Consider the following 8,694-nt stretch of genomic DNA (forward strand, 5'->3'; position numbering starts at 1 on the left):
GGTTCATCAAATACAATCTCATTTGTCGGTATGGCATCCCTGAACGGATTATCACGGACAATGGCACAAATCTAAACAACAGAATGATTACTGAACTTTGCACACAGTTCAAGATCAAACATCATAATTCTTCTCCATATCGACCAAAGATGAACGGCGCGGTGGAAGCTGCCAACAAGAACATCAAGAAAATCATACAAAAAATGACAGTAACCTACAAAGACTGGCATGAGATGTTACCTTTTGCTCTTCATGGTTATCGCACATCTGCGCGTACTTCGACAGGGGCAACTCCATTTTCCTTAGTCTATGGTATGGAGGCAGTTCTTCCAATTGAAATTCAGATTCCTTCCCTAAGGATTATGAAAGAAGCCAATCTAGACGAAGACGATTGGATTCAAACACGGTTGGACCAAATAAACTTGATTGATGAGAAAAGGCTCGCAGCTATTTGTCATGGTCAGCTATACCAAAAGCGTATGATCAAAGCCTTCAACAAAAAAGTCAAAAGTCAAGCATACCAAACTGGTGGCTTGGTTGTCAAACGCATCATCTTACCACAAGGTGATCCCAGAGGCAAATGGACTCCCACCTACGAGGGACCATTCATAATCAAGAAAATATTCTCCGGCGGAGCCATGTTGCTTACCACCATGGATGGCGAGGATTTCCCACACCCTGTGAATGCTGACATAGTCAAAAAATACTTCTCTTAAAAAAAAAAAAAAAAAAACAGCTCGCTAAGTTGAAAACCTGAAAGGGCAACTTAGGCAAAAATGAGTGTCTCGGTGGATTGAAAACCCGAAAGGGCGGTCCAGGCAAAAATTAGAGACTAAACAAATACTATCCCGGTAGGCTGAAAACCTGAAAGGGCGGCCTAGGCAAAAGTTAGGGAATGAAGCATACAACTGTGTTCCGTTCAGCTGCCTACTCACCATCAAGATTCAACACCTCAAAGACACCGATCAGTCTAATCACTTTCTTCCAACAAGTGAGGGATGAGATGCTCGAAGACAGATTGGCAATAGCAGAGTTGAAACTTGACTGGATCATTTTCACATAGCTATTTATCTTCATAAATATTTTTCAAAACTTTCTGACAGTTTCCTACTTCTAGGATTGTTGTCTCCCTGTGCTAACCAGCCTATCATGGCTCTTTTTCAAAAATCAATGCAGCTTAGGCTCAAAAATCACTATTTTCATTTCTTCTGTTTAAATACGTAAGCATCCCAATGATAATTTTGAATGAACATATGCATTTGAATATGATTGATGTTTACCAGGAAAAACAGGAATGGCATTCAGGAAATGTCCCGATCATCTGGACATCATTCCATCAGAAGGAAATCACCAAGAGAAACGCATTTCTCAGCAAATTCCTCAAAAAGATTTTCTCTTCAAAAGAAGTCTTATTCCCCAGCAGGTTTGCTCCAGATTACTATCTTCAGAAGGTGTGATCCCCGCACCCGGACTTGGTCAGATAGTGCATCGGAGGATTATGCATCTTCCTCATTCCCATTTGAAAGGGCATCAGAACTTCCAGTTACCTTTGGTTCCCCAAGCAAGAGTCAAAGATCCTTCAACGGGATACCCGGGTTCTCAAAGAATTTCCCCAGACGAGGGTACTCAAGCAAGACAAAAGATCATCAACGATCATAATACATTCATGTCCAGCTGACTAGTGGGAATTTATTTTTCCAATTAGAAGCTTGACATCACATTCATACATTCATACATTCATACATTCACATATTCATATTCATACATCATACATCATGCATCATGCGCATATTCATACACAACATCACATGCATATTTCTCCGGGAATATCTCACATTACATGCATCATAAACATTGCATATCACTAACTTGATTTTTCAGGCAGACGGATATCTTCGACAAAGATGTTCTCAATCACATGCAGTGTTCATCTGAATGCCATAAACGGTTCTCTCAGATATGATCAAGCCGAAGATTCATTCTGATCATTAACCAACTCAAAAACAGGCATCAAAGATCAAAGTTGGTACCTCAGACGGTTCCAGAACGATCTAGCATCACAGATCAAAGTTGATACCTCAGACGGTTCCAGGACGATCTAGCATCACAGATCAAAGCGATACCTCAGACGGTTCCAGAACGATCTAACATTGCAGATCTAAAGCGATACCTCAGATGGTTCCAGAACGATCTAACGTTGCAGATCTAAAGCGATACCTCAGACGGTTCCAGGACGATCTAACGTTGCAGATCTAAAGCGACACCTCAGACGGTTCCAGGACGATCTAACGTTGCAGATCTAAAGCGACACCTCAGACGGTTCCAGGACGATCTAACGTTGCAGATCTAAAGCGATACCTCAGACGGTTCCAGAACGATCTAACGTTGCAGATCTAAAGCGATACCTCAGATGGTTCCAGAACGATCTAACGCTGCAGATCTAAAGCGATACCTCAGACGGTTCCAGGACGATCTAACGTTGCAGATCTAAAGCGACACCTCAGACGGTTCCAGGACGATCTAACGTTGCAGATCTAAAGCGATACCTCAGACGGTTCCAGAACGATCTAACGTTGCAGATCTAAAGCGATACCTCAGACGGTTCCAAAACGATCTAACGTTGCAGATCTAAAGCGATACCTCAGACGGTTCCACAATGATCAACTTCCAAAATCTAAATCGGAAAAACTTTGGACAAGTTCCGTAACGATTATCTTCCAAGACTTAAAGCGGCAACCTTGGACGGTTCCGAAACAGTCAACACAGAGACTTTCAAATCCTTCATCAAGATATAATCAATGGATTCATTCTGATGAACAAACCCTCAACCCATTTACCAGGTGGCATCTGAAAGCCCATCTCAGGTAATGTTTCAATCTGCCAACAACATTTCGCAGACGACATTCAAATGCAACTTCCAACATCTCTTCTGATCAAGGTAAGTGCAAATTTTCAGGGCATCTAAATATTCAATCATCTTCTACCTTCAGATTTCAGACAATCTCTTCAGGTTTAAGAAGATTGAATAGGGGCAACTGTTATACCCCAAAATTTGCCCACATATTTTTCAAGAAAACTCCAATCTGAAAATTAAGGGTCTCATATAATCATGGATTTGTATTTCAACAAATATCCTGACATATGAAATACTTAGTTTTTAGAATTTTTCTTATACAGTAATTTGGCTTGCAGTTGAATTTATTCTTACGCAAACGCCAAATACTGTTTATTACTTCACACATGCTATTTATTTATTTACAGATAAATAGTACTGACACAATTGGTACAGAATTAAATCTTTTTGCAGGCGCAGAATCAGGAAACTCAGACTGTACTGGTAACAAGTAGATTATTATTATCTTTTGTTTCCCACTAATTTTTGTACTATATTCCATTATTTGCAAAAATCTTTTCAAATCTCTTTTTCAAAAATCAAATCTCTCTTTTTTCCAACACTATCATACACTTTCTTTCAAATCTTACTTCCACTCAAATTTTCCTTTTGTACGGAATCACATCATTCCCCAACGTCTCTTTCCTTCTTTCCATTCTATAAATACCTCTCATTTTCTTCCATAAAATCTCACATCAAATTCCAACTCATCTTTCAAATTCCTATCTCATATCTATTTTCTCTTCTTCCCTGACAAGAATGGCAAAGTGGATAGAGACACTGTTTCTTACAGTCATCACCATTGCTACGGTGATCATGACTTTCTTCTGCCTGCACAGTCCTGAGGAGTGTGGACCTGCAATGGTTATGCTCCCAATCATCTACATGTTATTGTTCATAGCATGGGTTATCAATCGTCATTCTTAAAATTTGCCGTATTTCTTATTTCTTAAATGTACCGTTTATTCGTCGTACTGTTCAATATAGTATGTGATATTTGTACTGTCAGTATTAAATGTTGTACTATTTGTCATAATATTGCTTAATTACTAAGATAATATTTTGTGTGTTTTCTGCCAGTCAAATATTCCTATTTCTGTGCATTAAATGATTTTCAGGGTTATTATCGGTAATTTTGCCCGCATACCGTAAATATTAGTTATTTATTATGTCTGTGTTTTTCTAACAAGTCATGTAAATAAACTTTCATTTTTCACATAAAACAAAAACAAAAAACAACAAAAAAGAAAATTAACTTTGACTGTTGATTTTTCACTCTAACTGCTACATCAATACCTGAACAGTCAGTTGACAGCCAAACTGCTGGCAGTATAATTCTCAGTGTTTTGTACCATCAATCAAATCAATCTTTCACAATTCAAAATTCCAAGATTTTTGTTCTAGAAGTCTTATGAATATCACGCGATTAGCAGAGACTCAACACTGCGCAAAAATCAGGTACGCTTAACTGTCTCCTACACAAACAGTCCCTAATCAGGGTTTTTCTTGTTTTTACGGGAGCAACAAGTTTTTGAGAGCTCAAATGGATTTCATACACATCCATATATCTCAAAGTACCATCATACAAATTTTCAAACTTCAATTCACTCAGACGCACCGTCAGCAGCTCAAACAGTCAACAGACGACCCGTTTGACCAAAAAAGTCAACAGACAGTCAAAAATGAAATTTTTTGTCAAAGTCCATATTTTGTCAAAGGATTCATCATTTGATCATTGGATGATCATAATTCATCAAGGAAAGATCAAAAATCAACAAAACCCTAAGATTCAAAATTAGGGTTTTTGCCTGAAAAGTCAACTCAACTTTGACTGATCATAACTCTCTCATCCTTCATCCAAAAAATTCAAACCAAAGCTTGTTTTGAAGGAAATTCAATTATCTTTCAAATGCCATTGATCCCATGGTCATTGGATTCACCATTTGAAAAATATGATCAAAGACATTACAGGTCATTTTCAAAGTCAACAAAAAGACACTTTTTTCAAAAGGACACACAAGGAGCTTCAAAAATCATTTTGACATGAGACCAAAGGCATTGGTTAGAGGACTCTTTGAGGTTTCCAAAAAGTGCAAGATCTCCTTCATATGACAAAAATTGAAGGATTTACACCTTGTTGAAGTTGGCTAAATTTTGGGAAAATACATGAAATCAACATTGATCAAAATGGCATTTTTTCCAAATGGGGCCAAGTTTTCAGCATTCAAACATCATTTCCATGTTACTATGGGCCTCCCACGACCAAGGCTAAGCCCATACCTTTTTTTTATCCATTTTTGCATGATTTTATCTTACTTTAAGATTAAAATTAAAAGGAAAATGCATGGATAAAGGTTAGCTTACAAATCAAGCATGACTCACCTCAAAGAATCTTCATCTTTCTGCAGAGAATTGAAGGACAAGGCAGGTGCATTGAAGGCAAGATGACTTGGTCAAGAATTCAAGCTTTTTTAATATTAAAAAACCAAAGTTTCAACAAAGGCAACTAAGGCACATATTAGCTTCAATTGTAAGCACACATAGCTTATAAATAAGCTATCTTAGTTCAGTAACAAAGGGGAGACGAGTTCAGAAGCATCCATAAGCATATAGCATACTTGTAACCACTTGTAATTTTCAAAGAAACTTGAAATTCGAATTTTAAGTTTCAGTCCATTTCAATATAAAATAAACATTCAAACATCATCTCTGAGCTACACTGAAACAATTCCAATCATTTCCAAGTCCTAAACTTCACTGAATCGAGCTATATAAAGCCACGGTTTGTTCAAACTAAAACCAACTTATATCTCATAACTCACGCATATTTAACAAGATGTAGATGCATAATTGTGTTTGGTTTGAAGCTCTGGTCATTTCTGGAGCTTCAATTGGACTTTAATGGCTGTTTGTAGCATATACCATTTTAGGGTTTGCTTAGTTCAAAATTAGGGTTCTTCATTAGGGCCAAAATTAAGCAAAATTAAGGACATGGTTAAACTCAGCGGAACAAGACGAATCGAATGGTACCATTGCGCCAAATTTATTTGCTTGTTTACCCCTATTCGTTATTTTGCAGATTTAGGGTTCACTTATTATAGCGCTTTTTTACAAAAGCGCTGTTGAAACCCCTGGCGAGAGGTTGAAGACGATGAGGTGTCTCCACCTCATTGGTTCAGAAGCGCGCGCGTACTTTTTTGAATTTTCTCTAATTCTGTGCCTTGCAGGTGTAACATAAGCCATGTGCCTCAATTTCTGGACCACCTGATTTCATTTAATGGCTCATCCAACGCACCAGATCATGCGTGCATACCATACTCCCTCAATCAAACCACACAGGATCAGTATCCTTTTATTTTCTATTTTATTTTCTATTTTATTTTAATTTCTTTGTTAAATTAATTAAAAATAGTTTTAAAAATCCAAAAAATACACAAAAAATATTTTTAGACTTCTAAAATAATATATTATTTTCTGAAATAAAAATATTTTATTTTTCTTCAAAATTTCAATATTTTGTATAATTAATTAGTATATATTTATATATTTGCTTTTTAATTATTCTAACCAATCAAAAAATCATAAAAAAAATTGTTCTTAATGTTAAAAATTATTTATATATTATAAACTAATTTTGTACATATTTTGAATAATTTTCTTTTTAAGTTTTAATTATTTGTATAATTATTTGCATAATTATGTTTTAATTAGCTTAATCAATTTCCAATCAATTTCAAAAATTCCAAAAAAATTAGTTTTGTTTTAAAATTAATTAACAAATATTTTGTACATATTTTAAACTTAATTTCTAGGTTTAAATCTATTTTCATCTTTTTTCTTCATTTTAATTTAATTAATCATGCATTAATTATAATTAAAACCAATCATAAAAATTCCAAAAACATGCCTTTTATTTTTCTTGCAATTTAAAATTCCTAGATAAATGTATAGGATGTCAAATTCATGTAAATAGGCTAGTTTACGTTTCCTGCACAATCGATGTAATAGCGTAGATTTACTTTCCGCACTTTACATTTCCGCATTTTAATTTCCAGCACATATAAACTGCGTGTATGTCAAAGATAAAATTGAACCGTTAGATCACTAACTTCAAAGATAAATATCTGAATCCAATCACAATCACACTTGCACCTCTTCAGGTAATCCCTTCTCATTCCTTTCAAAATCAAAGTCAAAATTCCACTGTTTTGAGTACAAAATCGAACCTTGCTTTTATATCCGGTGAAAGGATAGATTTTTAAAGGAAATAGGATAAAGACCTTACAACTCAGGGTAGACCTCCTAGTTTGCTTGCTCAAATCAAAACAAACAAGATTCTCATACACTGTTGATTTTTCAAAACTTTCAAAAAAGACAATACTTTGTATACATCCAAACACGGGTTATTACAAAGTTAACGTTCTTTTCAAAAACATCTTTCGAAAGATAAACAAGCATTTTGTATACATCCACACACGGATCATTACAAAATTCAATTTACAAAAGTATTTGAAACCACATATGAGCAATTTCAGAGCAATTGAAAAGTGATCAAAAAACAAGTGAGCTAAGCAAACTTAAGAGCCCATGGATAACCATGGATACAAAGGGTGCTAACACCTTCCCTTTGTATAACCTACCCCCTTACCCAGAATTTCTTAAAGGTCTTTTTTCTGTTTCTTTTATAAACCTTTCCTTAATTGGATAAAATAAAAGGTCGGTGGCGACTCTGTGAATTTTCAAAAAAATGCGAAAGCATTAAGCGACAAAAAAGAGTCAGTTCACGTATCTCTACAGATCAGAGGTATGGCCCGGTATTTAAAAAAATCGGAGGTCCACAAGAGGCTTCAGAAGTTCAAAGAAATTTGAACGTGGAGAATCTTCTGATGACAAAAGATTTGACAAGAAGAAGGTCATGTGCTATGAATGCAATGAGCCTGGACACTTCAAGAATGAATGTCCAAAACTTCAGAAGGAAAATCCCAAGAAGAAGTTTCATAAGAAGAAAGGTCTTATGGCAACCTGGGATGAGTCAGAAGATGATTCAGACTCTGAAGATGAGCAGGTTAACTGTGCGCTGAAGGCGACAGAAGATGACGAATTAGAATCTACATCAGAATCAGATTCTGAAGAGGTATTTTCTGAACTTACTAGAGATGAGTTAGTTTCCGGTCTAACTGAACTTCTGGAACTCAAGTCTCAGATCAGTCTCAAATACAAAAAGTTGAAAAAGCTATTTGAATTTGAAACAAAGAAGCTTGAGTTGGAGAATTCTGAATTAAAAGAAAAACTTTTAAAATTATCCAATAATGTTGGATCTCCTTCTGATTCAGAAAAATCCACTCCTAGTCTAAACCATATTCTGAAAGAATATGATTTAAGTTTCAGGAAGTTCTTATCTAGAAGTATTGGCAGAAGTCAGCTAGCTTCTATGATATATGCTGTGTCTGGAAACAAAAGAGTCGGCATTGGTTTTGAGGGTGAAACCCCATACAAACTTGAACCTGTTGATGAAATGAAATTCACATACAAGCCATTGTATGATCAGTTCAAGTATGGCCACTCCCATGATATTAGGCACACTTCACATGCTCAAAGTTTTCACATAACACACACCAAAAAGCATGTGAAACAATCTAGGAAATATCATGAAACTCACATTAAAAATTATCATGCTGTTCCTCCTATTGCTTATAATGTTAAACCCAAGTTCAATCAGAACTTGAGAAAATCTAACAAGAAAGGACCCAAGAAGATATGGGTACCTAAGGATAAGATTATTCCTATTGCAGATATCCTTG

The sequence above is a fragment of the Vicia villosa genome, unplaced genomic scaffold (genome assembly GCF_029867415.1).
Source record: "Vicia villosa cultivar HV-30 ecotype Madison, WI unplaced genomic scaffold, Vvil1.0 ctg.000864F_1_1, whole genome shotgun sequence".
NCBI lineage: Eukaryota > Viridiplantae > Streptophyta > Magnoliopsida > Fabales > Fabaceae > Vicia > Vicia villosa.